The sequence below is a fragment of the Pinus tabuliformis genome, chromosome Q (genome assembly GCF_031772625.1).
Source record: "Pinus tabuliformis cultivar Carrire ecotype Pingquan chromosome Q, CPIR1, whole genome shotgun sequence".
In the NCBI taxonomy this organism is placed as follows: Eukaryota; Viridiplantae; Streptophyta; class Pinopsida; order Pinales; family Pinaceae; genus Pinus; species Pinus tabuliformis.
This window is the reverse complement of record NC_142296.1, coordinates 1208776214-1208797759: the sequence shown is the minus strand read 5'-3', so window position 1 is coordinate 1208797759 and position 21546 is coordinate 1208776214.

Below are 21546 nucleotides of genomic sequence, written 5' to 3'. Positions count from 1 at the left end.
AGCTTTCATTTCCCGGATCATACAGAGAAAATAGTGATATACCGTCCCTGAATGGTCTTTTCACGCAAGAAATGTCTCAATCTCCAGTCCGTCCTCCCAATGAGCGCGAGTAATTCGGAGGGATATGACTGAAACCCAGGGGGCATGCACCCTGGTCTGCTTCGGCAGGAAAACTTCGGGTATAGGGTAGGTTTCCGTGGGAGAATATGACTAGTCTGTACCCCCGTCCGTGATTGGAAGAGGGGGTTATTCTAGAACAAGATCCTCTTGTCAAAGTTATGTCAGGGATGGTCTCACTATATCATCTGTTCACCTTTGTTTATTTTGGTAGAAATTGCCAAAGAAGTGTTTTGTTTGCGCTGTGAATAGAACAATCTTTGGGTAACCTGTAAGAGGTAGGCCTCTCTCGGTAAAACAAATGTTTTGGCAGATAGAAGTAGAGGTAACCTTGAAACTCTGTTTTATACCTGGGGGCATGCAAAACTTTTGGAGTGCAAGCAAAGAGCGACTATTTATTTTTTAAATTTTTAGGACCTCTAACCCTTTAAACTCGTAGGATTGGTCGTCTCCTAACTTGCATAAAGAAAGGATGTGGGGCAAAACTCTAAAAGTTGTCGTTTTTATATGAGACATTCTTATCATATGACTGGATTAATCGAGCAGTGTTACCGCAAGGTTCAAGCTCATTAAAAAATAAACCCGCACCGAGCAAATGTTTCCACCCGCGTTTAAGCTCGTTAAAAAATGAACTATTCCCTGGTAAATAACCACCGTGAATGTAGTACTTCAGCCATTAAAGCCTTGGTCGTGTTTGCACTGTCACCTCCACTTTTTCATTGGCCGATCATTCACCTCCATTTGATTGTTTACCCATTTTGAGGAACAGCTGCGAAGAGTGATTTCACTAGCCATCCTTGTGACACTGCCGTGATTGGAAAATTCCAAACCTTACCTGAAATCAGCTGCTACCCATTTTATCACTCGTTCCTCAAAAGACGAGTCTTCTTTAAGCTCTTTTCAACTGACTCGTAAAATATGAAAAGATTGCCGAGTTCTTGGCCTTCCAGCTCATTAAAGGGACAGGAAGTGCTATCCCTCATCTAGATTTTAATCTTTTCAGACCTGAGGGATTATTGCACAAAACGATCGAGCGCTTGTTTTGTTCGGCTCGTTAAAACTATCGAAAATTCATCCCTTCTGTATGGTTTTATACTTTTTCGGACTTAAGGGATTAGATGAAGAAAAAGGAATTTTGGAGTTACCTTTACGTACCTTTTCAGACTCTCTAAAAATGAAAAGGACCGAGTTATCTTTGTCGTTAAACTCGTTAAAAAGGTTAATATCGACAAACTTGTCTTTAGACGAGAACGAGTTTCACTATCGCTAGGCTCGTTAAAACATAGCGATGGGTTTGCCCGAAGGGCAAATTATAGAACAAGCATATGTTATCCTCCTCAAGCTTGACAAAAATAAAGAGGTACTGGTCAGCAATGACTGGGGAAAAATTGGGAAGAAAACTCAAAGAATCTTTATTGGTAGCAAGTCGCTCTTGAACATGACACTTCCACTCCGTATCCGAGTCGGGTTGGGTTGTTTCATTCACCGGTCACATCGCCATGGTCACACCATACCATCCACATTTGGGGTTAATGCTACCAATCCATCACATCAGTGTCGCTGACATGTTCAAGAGAAGTCATCCAGAAAGGCCACCTGTGTCCCACCCACTACCATACATTATACTCCATTATTTCATGACCGCCACCTTGAACCGTATATCATCAGATCGTTTTCACCTCCATCAAAATCATTTGCTCTGTTCCGTGTCATTGATGTGGGATTCATTAAGTCCCTCCTATGACGGATCACTTCTTGTTGACATCAGCTCATTATCCAAGAAGTTAGTCTAGGAACACCCCATTCAGTACTTTGAAGCTTGCATGCCTCAATGGCAAGTTTCTCACTTCCGGCAACAAGTTCACATCAATGACCTTCGACTGAAAGATTTTGCATGGTGTTCGATGCCAAGTCCTTTATTCAAACCACGTGAATTGTACTGCAGTACCTTGAGGATCATTATCATTATCGGTGATTCCTCTCGCGCTTATTAACAGTTTACATCATTGACTGGTAATCAAGCAATGTCTTTCCATGTTCGACTTCAAAACATTTCTCACATGGATCGACTTGTACTTCGAGTGAAGATCAGACGAGATTGAAGACCCCGGATCTAGTTTCATCCATCCGGGCTGTGATATATATTCAGGGAAATAAAGACATTAAAATGTACAACATTGCAGCACAGATAATCATCCTACCAAAAGGATGATGGCTCTATCAGAATCATCAGTCTACAATCAGACGATTGTCTGTCCTATGTACATGAAAATGAATTTATAAAGCTGAGCATGGGAATGCCCGCCTCAGCTAGATCATGAAAACAGTATGAAGATAATGTATTGTATTGTATCTTATTACAGGTCTCCTCCCAGCATTGAAAGAACTTCGGATCCTCATAATAAAGCATTTCACCTGATTAACGGCCTCATACTTTAGGGGGCAACTATTATAGACATTTTTGTGCCTTACAACTCCAAGCATGAAATGTCCATAAACCAAGGGCTCCTAAGTCCCTAAAAGTGTTGTTCTAACCCCTAAAGGAACAAGGTCAACAAATTACAGCTTCTCCCAGAAGTTCCCCACCAGAAACTGCTCAGAATAAGTCAAAACAGGATCATTTCAGCTGCTCCACTAGCTAAGTGCGTTGCATAGCACCTAAATCCACTGGCTAGGTGCGTTGCAATGCGTCTAAATGCACTATGAGGGTGCGTTGGGTGAGAAATGACAAATGGCAGTGTCATTCCGCGAGGTGGAGAGACAATGGAAGCTTCCAGAATCTTCTCCTATGACACTTGCCTCATTGAATTCGACCAAGGATGAGTAAGAGGCCTTCAGTCTCCAAGTGGAAGCAAGAACTGACAAAGAGAAGACACTAATCAAAACACAAGCTGACTCATCCTCCTTACACACATCTATATATGGATCCCTCATCCCAGAGATCCAGAGGCTGGAATTTTGCACATTGTAAGGAATTGTTGTTGGTTTTGAGACAAACATCAGAGAATTGGGTGATCTATGCTTTGTTGGAGGTGAAGAGGGGCTTCTTTGCTGGGAGGTTGATGTTGGGTCAGGAATCATCGGTTGTAACTCCTCCTGGATCTTCTTGTTTATCAATAAAAACTATTTGAGTTTCTCCTCCATGCTTTTGTATCATTGATGCTTGTTACATTTGTATGGTTAACTTAAATCTGATCCTAAGTTGTTTATGAATATAGATCCATGTCTTTGTATAGTTTTCTTCTTCTGTGATCTTCAGGTACTTGGTGAAGCTAGGAAAGTAAGGGAGCAGGTAGCTGGAAGTTGTCAAAGAAGAGAGGGATTGAATCAAAGGATTAGCGCAAGACACAGGTTGGTTCTTTCTATTCCTAACTATTTATAGTTCATAAAGGAAATACAAAAGTAGTTTTTCTCTGTTTGTTTCTAAGGCAGCTGTCACACCTTAGTGGGATAGAGCAGTTCTAAATAGACACTTTTCCCGGTAACACGCACCTAGATGCAAGGGTTCGCGCACATAGCTACGGACTCTGTCTGGCCTCCGCGCACACAACTACGGAGCCTCTATCTCCTACTACGACCCAAGGCTCGGACTTACAAACTCAGATCTATTACCACATTTAGAAACCCTTCCTTTTTCTTAACATCATCAAAAAGCTACTTCCTACACTTAGAGCCTCGCTCTATTTATACATTCCCATGGTCTGTGGACCATGGGTAGGCCGACACCTTCTAGATTTAATTACAATATTTTAGGGCAGACTACCCTTAGACTTGACCCATTATAATTCGTGCTCTACGCACTTCGCGGAGCCTTTAAAATATTAATACCCAAAATTGTTGGATTTAAGCCCCAAAACTGTTACGCGAGGCCTTCGCTACCCAACACAAAAAGAGAGATTCGTTACATGTGTTCTTCATTTATTTGAATTAGGGAATCTTCAAAGGCACCATGGGTATCTAGGGCTTCATTTATTCATGGTAGGGATTTTAGGGCTTCATTTATTTATGCATGCATCATTCTAGGGCAAACCATCTAAGGTTTCATGTAGCAAGAAATGTGCCTAGGAGGGTTTCATGGAAAATCATCCTTCATCCATCATTAGATCATGCATCATTAGATTAGGGACTTGTCATCATATAGATGGGAAATATATAGCTAGGGAATTTTCATCATTTCATGCTTAGGGTTTTCTCCTAGGGTTTTTCATGAGGTTAGGGAAACAATGTTTATTCATGTATCACAAGAATATTTTCCATCTCCAACAATGCCATATTGACATCAATGACAACATTGACCAACATTCTCCCCCTTTGTCATTGATGGAAATATTCTTGCCCTCTCAACAATTTCTCCCCCTTTGACATCAATGGAAAATGGGGTGCCCAAGTACTACACCTATCAAGTTGCTTCTTGACATCCTTTTCATCATATTTTCTTCATCAATGATAGTTCTCCATGATAGATATGTTTCTCCTACTGTCATGGTGCTCCTTTTTGTTATGCTGCTCTTTGCAACTCCCTCTGTCATTATGATTTTTCTTCAATGTATTTACTTCACCTAAGCCTTTGCATGCCTTCATGGAAATGGATGAGGTAGATGATCAACCAAATACCCCTGCCTACATAAATTCCTCTAGCTCTTATGTTTTCTCAAGATAAGAAATATTGTTGCCTTGTGATCAAGTGGAAGACATCATCACAATATCATGATTTTCTTCAATGGAGTTACTCTCGAGAGATGATCTATCAAGAGATGATTATCCATGTGTCACTCATCAAGGGTTTCACAGGGATATTCATGGATAGATTATGTAAGAATCACAAGCCCCCCTAACAATATGCTTAGCAGAATTTTATCATAGAAACTTGGAATATTATCTCTGCCAATGATGCATTCATCAAATCAACAACATGTGTTGTTGACTTGAGTGTTCAAGATACTTTTTGCTCCAATTTGCTTCCTTCTCCATACTTGTGTAACTTTCTTTTCTAGATTGGTAGTCATGGTTTTATCTTGTTTAGGGACCCAAGTCGAGTTACAATCACGAGCCATATGTTCAATGTTATGAAAATTGAGGCATTCCATCTTGTTCATGAATGAGGAATCATGATTTCTTCTTGCATAGATTCTTCTAGGGCACTGATGTGGACCATTATATTTGTCCTTGTGGTATGCCCTACAATCCTTTTCCATATGCCCAAAATTTGTTCAATAATAGAAATAATGAAAAAAAATACTTTAGTACATGGAGGATGGAGATTTCCTTGATGTACTTCTAAAGTCATTTTTCCTTGGGATCCTTTGATGATATAGATTGCCTCTTGCATTCTTAACACCATCTTCATATCTTCTTGAAGGAGGGTTTCTTCCAATTTCATCTTGACTCTTCTCCTTGCTTTCGCTGGAATTGGGGGCATCAATATTTCTTCAAGGCTTCTCCACATCCTTATTGTTTTAACAATTAGGGTTTGCATCATTTTTGTTTGAGGGTTAACCTACATAACCAAGAATTGATTTATCAATAGGATATCTTTGATGACTTAAGATGTCATATAGGGTTTGAGATCTCTTTAGACTCTTGTTCAGGTGATCAACTTATTTTATTAGGAGATTAATTTCTTCTTTCATCGTCTTGCATTATTCATCCTTATTTGCTAGATGATTCTCCATTTCTTCCTTCATCTTGGTTGATTCACATTATTGGGCCTTAAGTAAGGTGATTTTTTATTTTAATTTGGTGATATCCTCATCCTTTTCTTCTAGTTGGCATGTCATGGAATTTATTTCTTTTTCTGCTTCATTGAGTTGTCCTTCTAGGAGGATCAAAACTTCCATCACCTTTTTTGCTCCTTGTGCTTGTTTCTTTGCTTCTTCTAGTTGAGATTTAATGGAGGAGATCTCTTCCCTGTATTGACTGATGTTTCTTTCAAGTTTGTTCAAGTCTTCATGTCTTTGTTCAAGATGGCTTGACAAAGTTTCTTCCCTTTTCGTTGCTTTATCCAATTGATTTGTCATGAATATGACTTCTTCATGATGCCTTTTCTTGTTTTGATGAAATTCCTCCTTAAGCTTTATGAGCTCCTCATCTCTTTCTTGTATTTGAAGCTTAAATAGGTCAACTTCATGCCTTGTTTTATCAAGGTCATGGTCACTGTCTTGTGCTTGCTTCTTGAACTCCTTTTTCAAACTTCTAATATCTTCTAGGGAAACTACAAGTTTTGCCATCAGATCTTCTTTGAGATATTCTTCATTTTCTTCATCTTCTAGGTCTTCCTTAGTTTTGATGTATTCACTCTTGTTTTCATCCTCCTTAATGGATTTTGGATTTCCTTATTGATTTCCATCATCTTCTTGACTAGAGGTCATGGTCAATCCACCTTCATCTTCTTGACTAGAGGTCATGGTCAATGCACCTTCATCTTATTGAATAGAGGTCATGGTCAATGCACCTTCATCTTCTTGACTAGAGGTCATGGAAAATGCACTTTTTGAGTGAATATATTGAAGTTTGTCCCACATACCTTTCTCTAATGAACATTTTTCTACTTTGGCCTTTATAGGATTTGGTAGCCCACTCAAGATTTTCTTTATTGCTCTCGCATCATATTCCTTGGATTCTTCTTCCATCGCACTTTTAGTCATCACCGATTCCCATACTTCAAAATCTTGAGCCATGAAGAAATTATTCATTCTTACCTTCCATATTTCAAAGTTTCCATTTAACAATGGAGCTTTCCCAATTTGATTGTCTTCTCTTTTGATGGTTGAAGAAGAGACGTCTTTAGAAGGATTGGAGGCTTTATTCCTTGGCTTTGCCATTTGTGCTCTATGGATCTACTGGCTCTAAGATTGATTGTTGGAAATAAGGGTGGGGGGGTGTGAATCAATATTTATTTTCAATTGTTATTTTTACCAGTTAAGATTAATTATAATTAGAACACAAAATGAACAATGATAGAACAATAATTTTATTTAATCAATGATGAGGACTCCAATCCTCTTTACAATTAACCAAGTACAATAATAATTGGGGCTCCAACCATAGATGAAGACACCAATCTCCAATCCACCAGGCTCTAACCTATATTTGTTCAAGCACCGACTTGGACTTCACAAGGCTCCAACCTCTACTTTTCCAAGCACCGACTTGGACTTCATGAGGCTCCAACCTCTTCCAACCCCATCTTCCCAAAGATCCAACCTTATCACTTTGAGGCACCAATCTCTAGGGATCCAACCCTATCTCTGGTACATGCTCCAACTTGATCTTCTTGAGGACTCCTATCCTCTAGGGCTCCAACCCACAACTTCAATTCATCAAGATAAGTTTAATGATTCTTTACGACTCCCAATATCTTAAGCAACGAGCCTTGACAATATATTCACCTTCAACACCACCCTCAAACTATCTCCAAGGCACTTAGCTCATCAATGACAACTTTGTCTTCTCAGAAGATGTCACCACAAATCTTCATTTCACCCAACCAAAATCTCCAAGGTGACCTCATGATGGCTTCAATTACGAAAAGTCCCAAAAATTTCTTTAAGGTATCTTTCAATACGTGATGTTAATGTTGCTTCAATAAGACTTCTAAAAATTCTCCAAAGTGTCACGAAGGCAACTCAACACAAAAAGTCTACCAATGTCCCTTGGCAATTCCAATAGATCCAATCCAATTTGTGTCACCACAGGACTGTCTACATGTTTGAAGTATTTTTCCTTAAGGTGATCCGAGCTTCACAAGACTCCATAGGTCTGAAACCTTATAGTTCTGAGCTATCTTTGAGTCTTCTTCTTATTACATCACTTCAACACCCAATATAGGTCCAATCTCAAAAATGTGCCTCAAGAACCAAGCCCCTTAACAGATTTGAGCCACAATTAGGTGACTGTTCCAAGTTGTTAGAAAATTATATATTACGGAGCAATGGAACACATAAAATATTGCAAAAATATAAACACAGAAAATGCATAAAACAAGAGAGACACAAATATATGTGGTTCACCCAGTTTGGGCTACGTCCACTCCGAACAGCCAGTCCTTCCTTTCTATTATCCAGCAAAATGAAGAGACACAACCTACAACAGGTCCGTTGTAATATCCTCTGTTTTCTCTCACGGTCTCACCTCTTTTTTTCTCGCTCACCGAATACACATCTATTACACAGCCTCGAATACAATGTCCTCATACAAAGGGAGGGGTTGCCTTCTAGAGCAAAAAACCCTAAACTAAACATAAGTTCTACCGTCAGATCATCCGCCTAATGAACAACCAAGATTGACTAGAAATTACTATACTTTTACAAGGCAATTTTACATCTATTTTTGGCTTCGAGGGCGCTGCCCCCAAGCCCCCGCCGGCCCCCGGACCCCCCAGCTGGGGGGGATTGGCCCCCCTGTACCCCCGTGGGGGGGAAAGTCCCCCCCGCGTGGAGGGGTGTACAAACTTCCTAGGGTATACATCCGGCTGAAATAAAGACCTCTGAACAATCATGCTCCACACACAACACAAGTAGCGCCATGGTATGAGGAGGAAGGATGACTGTCCAAGATTCCTTCTGAAATGTCTAAGCTATAGATAGGTGTTACTTTTAGTCCAATCCTCTATAAATAATATGAGCACTCCACAGAAGGCATAGTCAATAATGTTATCGCTATTCCGAGCTTCTGAGTAGCCAATACAAATATGAGCTATGTTCACTGTTTGATTTTCCAAACCTTGAGCATAAGTATCCTCCACAAGTCTATCCTATCCGAGCTCCAAATAAAAACAAAAACTAGTTTTCACTTCGATTTATGTGATCAGAAGACTAAGATATCCGAGCTTCTAAAGCTACTAGTCTGAAATATGCACCAAAGCTCCGAAATTGTTTAAGGCTTATCACTGTTATATCTTAGATGAAATGGAGGAAGTTTATTTAGCCCAACCACAGATTTATCTATCCACACACATATCAGCAATTCAAGCTAAGGATAACTCAATCGCAATTTTTGAAAGATCCACCTCAATAATCTGAGCTTCAAAAATTGTAACTCCAACGGCCTTATAGACCTCCATGAATTTTTAAATCCACAGGTCTGCAATTTATAATAGGCCTGTAGCATGGGTTTTAAATTAAGTCCGAGTTGTCTCTCACAGGGGATCTGAGCACTTAAGAATGCAAGTTCGAGTTTGAAAGGAGTATAAAGGTATTTTCCAAAAGCAATATGCTTTTTTAATCTCCTCAGCTTCTGTCCTGCTTCAATTATTCTTATCTGTATATTCTTTATCTGTGTATTCTTCATTGAGCTAACGAGTGGAATGACGAGTTCCAACCTTCTACATATAGAAGTTTTGATTTTGTAGCTAAGAGACACGTCACTTAAGAAGACATGTTGCCCTACATGAGTTGGCTAACCAAAAATAATATTTTTTTTTACTTATAAATTCAATTTTTCTCAGCTTATGAGGAGCTAAAGGGCATGTAATAGCTCATTGGAAAGGGAAAATTTTCCTCTACGAGATTATGCTAATTTCATCTACAATTAGGGTCCTTTTTATCGTGACTCAATAAAATTATATTTGTGAAACAAGCATCCTTATTTTATCCATGGCAACTATAAGGTTTTATATTTATGTTTTAGGGCTCCTTCTTCATAGACTTAAGCCATCAAGCTTATTAGGATTAGGGATTTCATTTTATCTTTTAGGCCTTCAAATTTATGACATGCAAGAAGAGAGATTCGTTACATGTGTTCTTTAATTATTTGAATTAGGGCATCTTCAAAGGCATCATGGGCATCTAGGGCTTCATTTATTCATGGTAGGGATTTTAGGGCTTCATTGATTTATGAATGCATCATTCTAGGGCAAACCATATAAGGTTTCATGTAGCAATAAATGTGCCTAGGAAGGTTTCATGGAAAATGCTCCTTCATTCAACATCAGATCATGCATCATTATATTAGGGACGTGTCATCATATAGAGAGGGATATATATCTAGGGAATTTGAATCATTTCCTACGTATGGTTTTCTACTCAGGTTTTTCATGAGGTTATCACAACAAGGGTTATTTATGTATCACAAGAATATTTTCCATCTTCAACAATGCCATATTGACATCAATGACAAATTTGACCAACATTTCTAACACTCCCCCTTAATCACAACTACTGATATTGAAAATTCCCAAACAGTCTCTTAGATGGACAAAACTTTCTTTTTCCAATGGTTTGGTGAAGATGTATGAAAACTGCTCATGTAACCTGTAATGTTGCAAAACAATGTTTCCATTGTTGATAATCTCTCTGATAAAATGATACTTAGTGTCAATGTGCTCACTTATTTTGTGAAAAACTAAATTCTTGGATATCGTAATTGCAAAATAGTTGTCACAATAATTCTTTTGTCATTCCTTTTTGTTCATGCCATAAATATTTCAACATTCTTCTCATCCAAATTGCTTGACATGTTTCCCTTGTTGCTACGACATATTCAAATTCAACAGTCGATAGTGAAACTATTGGTTGTTTCATGGAAGACCATGAAATGACTACCGAACCCATATGAAATGCATAACCTGATGTGCTCTTTCTATCATCAACACTTTCTGCCCAATCATTATCAGTGTATCCAACTAGCCTAAATTCATTTGATGTAGTATACACAATTCCATATCCTTTAGTTCCATTAACATACCTTAGAATTATTTTAGCTTATTTCGAATGTGTCTCCATTAGTGTCTCCATGAATATTGAAACCAAACTCACTGCACACATTAAATTAGGCTTGGTTGTAGTCAAATACATCAAACTTCCAACCATAATTTTGTATCATTCCAGATTAACATTGTTGCTACAATATTCTTTACTCAATTTCAAACACATGATCGTTGGAGTTGGAACATGCTTGCTATTCTTTATTTTAAACCTCTTCAATATTTTTGAAGCTATCTTTTTTGAGAAATAAAAATGTCATTTTTTGTTTGCTTCACTTCTATGCCTAAAAAGTATCCTAACAAGCCCAAATCTATTATTTCAAACTCACTTTTCATGATTCTTTGAAATCAACGATGAGGAGATCATCACTCACTGTGAAAATCAAATAATCTACATATAAAATAACAATTATAGTATTACCATCACTTTCTTTGATGTAGAGTGTAGGCTCATTGTCACATTTACTAAAGCCATTATCCAATAAATAAGTGTCTATCCCACTATACCATGCGCGTGGTGCTTGCTTCAACCCATAAAGGGATTTCTTTAGCCTGTACATCTTATCTTCTTTCCCTTGAACTTCATAACCAGGTGGTTGCGCCACATACATTTCCTCTTTTAGTACTCCATTCAAAAATGTTGATTTCACTTCCATTTGGTACACCTTCCATTTATGTTTCACGCCAATTGCTAATACTTTCCACATAGTACCAATTCTTGTGACTGACACAAATGTCTCCACATAATCTCTTCCACGCTGTTGTTTGTATCCCTTAACAACTAACCTTGCTTATGTCTTTTAATCTTTCCTTCTACATTGCTTTTGGTTTTATAGACCACTTCACACCTAATAATGACTTCTTTTCTTTCTAGAAGGTCCACTAATTCCCAGGTGTCATTCTTTCTATTGCCTTTATTTATTTATCCATTACTACTACCCATTTTTCCTCTTTAATTGCATCTTCAAAATGAATTTGATCATCTACATGAAAAAATAAAGTAAATAGTGAATTCAAACTTGTGCTACTGTCACCTTCATTTTTCTCATAAATCTCACTCAAATTTCTGAATTTTTGTCTTCTTATGCTTGCTAAAGATGGATTTGACGTGTCACTTGATGTTGAACTTGGAGAAGATGGAGTTGTTGATCTTTGTTATGCACTTGAAGGGGTGTTTTCTTGAATGTGTGACATTGTCTTATTGCTTGTTGAAGATGTCACTTGATGACTGCTTTGCTGAGATTGAATAGGTGTAGGAGGAGTCAACATTGAAGGAGTATTTACTACTGCAAATTCTTATTTATCTTCTTGTGGCATGCTAGCTTTTACATTAATTGTCTTATCCAAACTTCCATCCCATGCTTCCTCTTCTTTGAAATGTACATCTTTGTTGATTATGACCTTTTTGGTTATTATATTGTAGAGCTTATATGCCTTGGATTCATCACTATAACCAACAAATATGCATTTCTCCCCCTTGCTATCCAACTTCTTTTTTAATTCGTCTAAGACATGTGTATAAGCCGCACCTCCAAACACTCTCATATGAGTGACAATATTTTTTCTTCCACTCCATGCTTCTTTAGGAACCATATTCTTTACACTTTTGATTGGACACCTATTTATAATATATGTTGCACAAGCTACAACTTCAACCCAATAATCATTTGGCAAATGCTTTTCCTTCAAAATAAACCTTTCCATTTCCATAATTGTCCTATTTTTCCTTTTCGTGACATGATTTTGTTGAGGTGTGTACCTTGTTATGAATTTTTTATGAATTACATGCTCCTTGCAAAAATGTTGGAAGTCATTTGAGATGTATTCACCACCTTTGTTAGTTCTAAAAAAATTGATGTAGTGTCCACTTTGTTTTTCAATAAGAGCTTTGTATTTATGGAAGCACTCAAACACCTCACTTTTTTGTCTTATAAAGTAAACCCATGTATTTCTTATGTAGTCAGATACGAATGTTAAGAAATAAAGGCTTCCACCAGTTAATCATGTATGCATCGGTCCATGTAAATCTGAGTGAAAAATCTCCAAGGGTGCTTTTTCCCTTATTGAATTTCCTACTAAAAATGATTCTCCATGTTGTTTCCCTAAGATGCATCTTTCACATAAGTTGTCTAGTTTTTCTATTAGTGGAAACCCCTTTACCATGCATTTCATGTGTAATAAGTTTATACCTCCAAAGTTAATATTCCCAAAGCTTAGATGCCATAGCCAACTTTCATCTTTAATTTGTACTTGAAACTTTGTTTGTGTGACTGTTGCAACCTTTCTTTCATCTTCTTGTGAATTCATCGACAATTGTGCTTGCACACCTTCTTTCTTAAAATTTGGTTTTATCTTCAAGGGAAACATTATATTGCTTATCGTTTTAATTTTTACAATCAACTACTTGCTTGGAAATTTATCCAAGATTGTGCATTCTCCATTTTTTAGAAAGACTTTGTACCCTTTTTGCATAAGTTGTCCAACACTTATTAGATTGTGCTTTAAACCAGGAAAAAAATACACATCTAAAATATATTTCTTCTCCCCCTTCTTTGTTAAAATATTGACTCTTCCTTTACCCACCACTAAAACTTTTTTATCATTCCCTAATGTGACTTCTGATTTTACACTTTCATCCAAATTAGAAAACATTTTTATGTTCCCTGTCATATTGTTGTGTTTTAGTGGCTACAACCACCCTCTAAAATTATTCCTTTTCTTTGTTTTGGAGCCTCCCTCCTTAAATCTTAGTAGCTTGTCTTGCACTGCTTAGGTACTTGTGCTTTCATTTCAATTTATCTGTTGCTTTACAATTTGTGTTCACCTACTTTCTTTGTTGTCTAACCACAAGTTGAACCCCCGTGACCTGATTGATCCGGTTTTTGCACTACCTTGGCAAACTGTGTAGTCCCAGAGGGAATCCAACCTTGCTCTCAGGAATTGTGCAGAGTAGTCCAGGAATGAGCCTTGCTCTCAAGAATTGTGCAAATTATTCCAATAGTGAGCTTCAACTCCAGAAATGTGCAGACCCAACTGACAACTTGCCTTCAACTGGGAAATTTCATAGAGCATGAGAGGAAGCCAGAGCCACTTCCCAGGAATTGCATAAAATCATTCCCTCAGTTGCTGCCCAATGCATTTTCTGGTAGGTTATCTGACTCCCTCAGGAGCTATGCAATTTCTCCATGCATGCATGGCAACCTTTCTCAAAAATGAAAAAAAGAAAAAGCATCCCTAAAAAATAGGGATCTATTTTTAGCACTAGGAGTTACACTTGAGGTAATTTTAGAAATTTCCGATACTTGTCGCTTTTTCCTAGATTTTTGGCATGTGCGTCATAAACCCTAAATCCATCAAATCTATTTAATGGATGTTGCCAAAGCTTACTTTCACATTCAATCTTGGAGATATGGCATTCCCGAAGCATATAGGAACCTTCAGCATGATCGACACAAATTTTCCGGGTAAGTTTTGCTTTTCAAGTCTTTTGATGCATTTTTGTCGCTTTTGTTTCCTTGGCTTATGTGAGTGTTGTTTTGCATGTTTTATTGAATAACCGTTGACATTTTAATTTGTTTTAACTTGTAGAAGTGTTGTTTCAAGTTTTTCATTGCCTTTCTTAAGTGTCGCATGCATAATCCCATTTTTCACTGACAGTCGATGTTGTCATGACTCTCCCCACTAGCTTCGTTGTTCACATGTTTCACTAATTTCTGCAATTGCTTTGATTGCATGCATGACCATTCACTTAGATCTACACCATCGTTTTCTCATGCATTCAAATCTACTCGTTTTCCAGTTTCCCTTGGGAGATCTGGGCTACCTTGGCTCATATCTAGCTTCTCCCAGCATGCACTGCGCATATATGGAACTCAAGGCTCTGCCTTGGCTCCAGGAATTGCGCAGAGGCTGCTAGTGACTAGCTCTAGCTGTGATCTACGCAGTTCTAGGAGACAGTCCCCAGTCCTACCCACTGGGATTGCAGAATGCATAGTTCCAATCATCAGTACCTCTCACTGGCAGCTGGGATGCGTAGATCGAGATGAAATTCCCTCACCTCTAAGAGTCACAACTGCGCAATATTGCCCAGTTTGTTGCATGATCGACCCTTGAAGCGCTTTGTGTTTTCAAGATGACATTTGCTTGCCGTGTGTGTCTGATCTATCCCCAGGTACATCAGTTGTTGAGAAGCTTCTCAGTAATACAAACATCATGGTTTCCAAGAGAGCTGGATCAAAAGATACAGTAAAGATAAGCATTGGAGATTTGGTTGAACAGGTGCCAATGAACTTGCCTCTCTATGCAGACACACAACTGTTCGTAGAAAAGGACATGAAGATTACATGGAAATAAATAAAGGACATATTTCTAGGTAGCTTCAAGGAAGATCTGAAGATTGACAAGTCTATGTCAACATCCACAAGTCAGGCTTGTACAAGGTTGCATGCAGTTACCCCGCCTTCCCATGAACATATATCATTCACTAGATTGTCTCACATACCGATCCCGAGACGATGACACTGAGTTGTACCAATGGAACATAACTTTTCGCCTTCAGGACGAAAAACTACCATTAGATGTGTCACTTGTCGCAACCAGTGAACTACATGGATGCACTGTTCTACACTCCCAACAACAATGTTAACACTAGAGCCATCAAATTTCAGAGTGACATCCAACCAAGTCTACAAGACAAAGTCACTTAGGAAGGCTCACCAACTCTTGGTCATATTTTCATGTCACTTGTATGGTCAAGAGAGCACGGAGACCTTCCCGCAGAGTTGGGTGGTTATGTTCAATTAGTTGGAAAATGAAGGAAGGTGATTCAATTGGTCAGACATGTTGGCTCTTCAGTTGAAAGTGCATGTGTCTAATGCCCGAAGTCTACCTAAGGATGAGCAAGCAATATTCTTTATGTTCGAGTACCTTCTTGATGCAATCTGTCCCCAACAACAATTCACTAGCATGGGTTGGACGTGGACACCATTAAAGGATGATTTGAACATCTATTGTAAGTTTCTCTCTGAGTGCAACTACCGAGTATTCATGGCAAGGTTGTCTGACCACTTCATCGCCCCGCTGTACAGGATGATATTTGAACAAGATCTCCCTTGCATGTCCCAAGAAGCAATGAAGGAATTGCTTAAAATTGTAGATTGGTATGCCTCACCCGATGACACCTTCATCAGGATGTTTGGTGCGGAGAAACCTTCGCATGAGCTACCAAGGATTGACATGGACAAGCTAGCCATGCAAGAGGTTGCATACCACATCTCCACAGGGTTATCAGTAGGACTGCACAGGAGGAAGAAGGCACCATGGCCTACTATTCCTTTGCGGATTGAGTTGTACGAGATCCGTAACTTGAAGAATGTGGATGCCAAGGCAGAGGAATTGAAGAAGTTTGGGTTCGACACCATGAGTTTCAATCCGTATGATCCCCACTGCATATGCAAGAGCCACTTTGCGAAGGTGCATTACCCATGGATCCATGGGGCATGTCATTGGCCAGAGGAAGATCCTTGGAGGTATTGCTACAAATCCTCTAGGCTCAATGAACCGGTCAACATAGCTGTAGAATCAAAAACAACATTGCAGGAAGCAACACCACAAGAAGCAAGAACAACAACAACATTGAGTAGCAAACCGACGAAAGACAAAGGCAAGAGGAAGATTTTCGAGAGTGCAGAGGTTGAGAAAAGCTACAAGTTCAGAGAAGATCCTCTTGTTGAGAGAGTAGCTTTGGAGATAGAGGCAAAGAGACGACATCATGAAAGGAGAGTAGAATGAAGTAAGAGAGATAAGAAAATGTTGGGAGATGCAAAGAGGAAGTTGTAGGAAACAGAAAAGAATCTGAAAGCAGAGCAAGAGCTTAAGAGGAGAGAAAGGGAAGAAAAGAAGAAACAAGAATAAGAGGAAAGGCAAGGCACACTTACAGAGCAAATTGCACCTATACATGTTGAGACAGTAGAGCAGCCAACAGATGAAGAAGAGGGTGAGCAAGTCCGGGTTCGAGAATTTTCTCAGTAGGTTGAGAAAATGGTTAAGGCAACGAACATGGAGATGGAATAGGAGCCGCAAGACCAAGACACTGATCTCATGCTGAGAGTATCCAAGGTCGCACCACAGTCTCTGCAACCCCCATAATCACAACCAGTCCTGAGCGAGAAAGAAGAGGTTGTTCTCCTTGATGATGATCCAAAGATGGATGTGTAAAATCTGTCATTTGATGTCACATCACACAATTGTACAGACACGAAGAACGCAGCTCCCAGATGATCACACATCACCTATGCACCTAGAAGACAGGGTGATTGTATCAGATGTTAGAAGACATCCAACTGCCATGGACGAGGCTTCTCAGGCTTATGCAAAATCCATGAGTTCGACAATCAAGTTCTTGATAGCAGAGAATGATCGAATGGCGAAGGACTTGCAAGAGGCCAGGCAGAGAACAAAGTAGTCCGTAGGATCTTCTATGGCAGAAATGAAGAAAGAAATACTTGCGGAGACATCAACTTTGGAGACCACCATACAGATGTTGTATAGAAGATTTGTCACCATGCACAAAAGGGTTTTCCATCTATACGGTTTTCAGCAGTAGTGCGCAAAGACAATGCAAACTCTCAAAGACATCCACGTTGCCATTGCAAATGTATAGGAATGGACAATGAGGTATAAGAGGGCACCACTTTACTTGAACAATATGATGAAACCGTAGGCAAAGCTAGACAAATCACAGATTCAAATGTTGATCCTAAACTATGAGCATCCCCCTCCACTCATCACAAGCATTGAGGCTTTCTATGCACAATTGTATAGGAGTCTGGATATCATAGTGAGGACACACAAGATCCCTTCCATCAAAACCCTCACTCAAGCCATGAGGAAGAACTAAGTCATGTTGGAGGTCAATGGGTACATAGAGTAGTTGATGCGTGAAGCTGCCAGTGATGACTTGCAACTGAGCACAGAGAACATGCAGAAGTACATTGGTGGTCCAATCACACTCAAGACAGTGTTGCAGATGTTTCAGGATGAGATGGACAAAGGCTTCAGAACCATATACCCGGAAGCCATGGAGGCGAGAGTTCGCTTTGATAAAGACATCACCAAATAGTACGGGGACACGATAGCATAGTACCAAGCTTGGTTCAGTTTGTCACTGAAGATCATTGCGAGGAGGTTATCGATTTGGTCTTTCCCCAAGGCCCCAAGTGATGTTGTTTGTCTTGTTAGGCTGATTCAATCCTATTTTGTCCCACATGGGTATATGTGGAGATTGTATTATTGTAAATATGTTGTAAGTGAAATTCCAAGTGTCACTAGTGGAATGTGAACAGTCGCTATGTAATGTGAAGTGTCCTGAGGCTAGTCCAAGAGTCAAAGGGGAATGTCTATGGTCACCCCACCTTTTCATATATATAGAACCTCATAACTCATAGTATGGGATTTTTGGGAGCCAAGCTTTTGGCTAAGCATTTCTTAGAGAAGGCTTGGAGAGTATTGTGATGTGCCTTGGCTTCTCCACAGCGTAAAGCGAGTACATATCTTTGGAGGAGCATGTGGTGTTGACTGTAATGTTCCATTATTTGGACTAGTGGTTGTCAATGATGTATATATGGATGGAACTTTCACTTTATAATATAATTGAGCCAACACGTTTTCATGCATATGTTATTATTTTAGTTCGACTATTCTAGTTACTTTAGCAATGTATGTTATTTCACTTACGCATTTGTGTATGATCTATTTTGTATATGATTGTATGAATCTTGTTGAAGGTGTGTTGTTGTATTAACCTGTCACTTTGGATTGCGAACTATTTTACTTCCAGCTTGTGATGTCATTCACCTCGTGTGTTCCTTCTAGGCTGCGTACTATTACAAGCTTATAAGGGACGCACTTTCCTTCCCCCTCTGTGTTTTAGAACCCCCATGCATCTCACTTGACTCGTTGCAAGGTCACACACTTGCTTCCGACAAAGTTATCATACTTACCTCTACACGCTATTGCAGTTAAGGCACCATTGTACTAACCATTGTTGGGACTCCTACTCTAAATGGTCTGAGGTCTAGTTGGGCCTTCTTATTGGGGAGATCCCCTGACATGTTAGTGGGTCCAACGCCATCAACATGTTGCTACAACTTGTCTAAAACCCATACATCCTTGTGCTTCTCTTGTGCTACATTGCATGCTAAAATCATACTTTCTTGGTTTTTATTTTCTTTTGTAAAATTTGCATTTGGTTTACTAAGGTCATGTTGTTTCTTTCTGCATTCACTTGCATAATGTCCATACTTCTTGCAATAATGAATTGAACTTGAGATTTATCATACCTCTGACCTTGTCCTTGATTTTAACTTGAATTTTGGCTTTGATTTTGAGTGCTACCTATTCCACTTGAGCTTGAAGAGTTGTTTCTTACGACTCTTTGGGGACCTCTTCCTCTACCTTTGGGATTTGATATTCCTCTGCCTCTATCTTGACCAATTAAGACTTGCATCTTGAATTCATGTGCCATTGAAGATTTTTCTGTTCTTCTCAACCTATGTTCATGAGAAATAAGTGAGGCATGAAGCTCATCCACTGAAAACTGCAAGAGATCATTTATCTCCTCTATGACCACAACAATAGGATCAAGCCTTGCTGCTAAAATTCTTAAAATATTTTCAGCTATTCTCCTTTCTTCAAGTGTCTCGGCATGGGATCTGATTCGAGGAATCTATACAATAAATTGTGTAAAAAATGAGTCTATTACCTTAGACTCCTTCATACATATGGTTTCAAAATCCCTTCTCAACATTTGTAATTTTGATGGCTTCACTTTTTCCATACCTTGATATGTTTTCTAAAGAATGTCCCATGCTTTCTTATACTTTAATGCTACTACAATCCTTGGAAATATGTGTACTACCTGGAATATGCAGAAAAGGGATTTGGAGTCCTTCCTATTATCTCTCAAAAAAACTCTTTCTTCTTATGTCAATGCATTATATGTTCTTGCATGTTAATTTGAAAGCTCATGGACAAATTCCCTCCTTTGGAAAACCTTCCTCATCAAGAAAGATCGCTCTTAGCCCTTGGAAGAATTTAATTTGGTTAAGGAAAAGTGTATTTTGAAGTTGAAAACCCACATGTGCACAAAAGTATAGGTTGGCATTAAAGAAAAATTGGGCACCCCTTGGAAGCATATAAATACAAGAAAATTCAACCTCATTTGGACACATCACTCACACATTCATTATTCATCTCTTGGAGGTTTTATCTCTCTTTTCTTTGGATTGACATGTACATGTCTGAAATTGCAGGGTCTAAGCTCACACGTGTGAGGAGAAGAAATTAAATTGGGCTCACATGATTGGATCGAGGAAAATTCGGCTACAACAACAATGTTGATATGGTGCTCCCTGTGGATGGAGGGTTACGACCACACTCTATGTCACTAGGTCCCTATGACTATGACCTAAAATACTGTTGACCGATGACCGCAGACTTTGATCGATTTTGGAGACTTTGACTTTGATCAGGTTTGTCTATTAGGCTCATCTCTTGGATATTGTTTGGTTGGTTTTGTTGGATAGTCAAAGGATTGACTTTGACTCTTGATAGATGAATTGGAACATTGTACTCTCTTTTCTAAACATTTTATGACAATATAATAAGAAGAATAATTTGAAAGGTTTTCCCCCTTGTGGGGTTTTTCCTTGGTCTTTAACCAACCCTGGGGTCTCTTGTTATTGCTCTTGATTATCTTCTATTGTACATTTCATTTACTGTTCTATCTAAAATTTCTATTTATTACTAGAAGATTGATTTGATTGCTAATTGAAGTTAATAATTGGGATAAGAGTGATTATAACAACATAGAATAGTGGAAAATTAGCATGGTATTAAAGCCAAGGTGAAGTCAAGCCCAAGGAGACAATAGACAAGAGCAATCATTCTTATAAGAAGCTAAAGGAGCCTATTTGATTTGGTCAAGATGCCCACCTCTTACTTCAAGGATTCTGAGAAGCTGGGTGACTCATCAAACTTTGTTGCTTGGAAGATCGGGTTGGAAGTGATATTGGATGAAAATGAAGTCTTGGAAAATGTGGAAGGAAAGGTTCTTGTACCCTCAGAAAAGGCTATCGCTAATACCAAATCCAAGTACAAGAAAGGTGAGCTCAAAGCCAATAAAATTCTCATTGATGGTTTTCAAGATCATTTACTTATTTATGTTGGTAGCTTGAAGAAGTCTAAGGATATTTATGACAAGCTGGTCGGGATGTATGAGGTCAATAACTTGAATAACATCCTCTCCTTGAAAAATCAACTCAAAGAGATGAATATGACCAAGGGAGAATCCATGAAATCCTATATCATGAGGGTATCCCACCTAAGGTATCAATTGCAATTTGCTGGTGAACAAATATATGAAAAATCACTAGTGGTGGAAACTCTTCAATGCATTCCTCCTATTTGGGAAACCTTCATTACTACTCTAAGAAACAATAATGTTCTTCTGACATTTGATGAGTTCATTGGTAAATACATTCAAAAGGAGACCATGATGATTACCAAAGGAAGGATTCAAAAGCATGAAGAAGGAGAATCATCCGAATTTATTTCTCAAGACAAGAAGAGAAAAGGAAGAGGAAGATCATTTTGTTCAAGAAGGCATCCCCCTGAATCAAAGGAATCCAAGAGAAAAAGAAGTAGAATTGAATTCTTTAACTGCCACA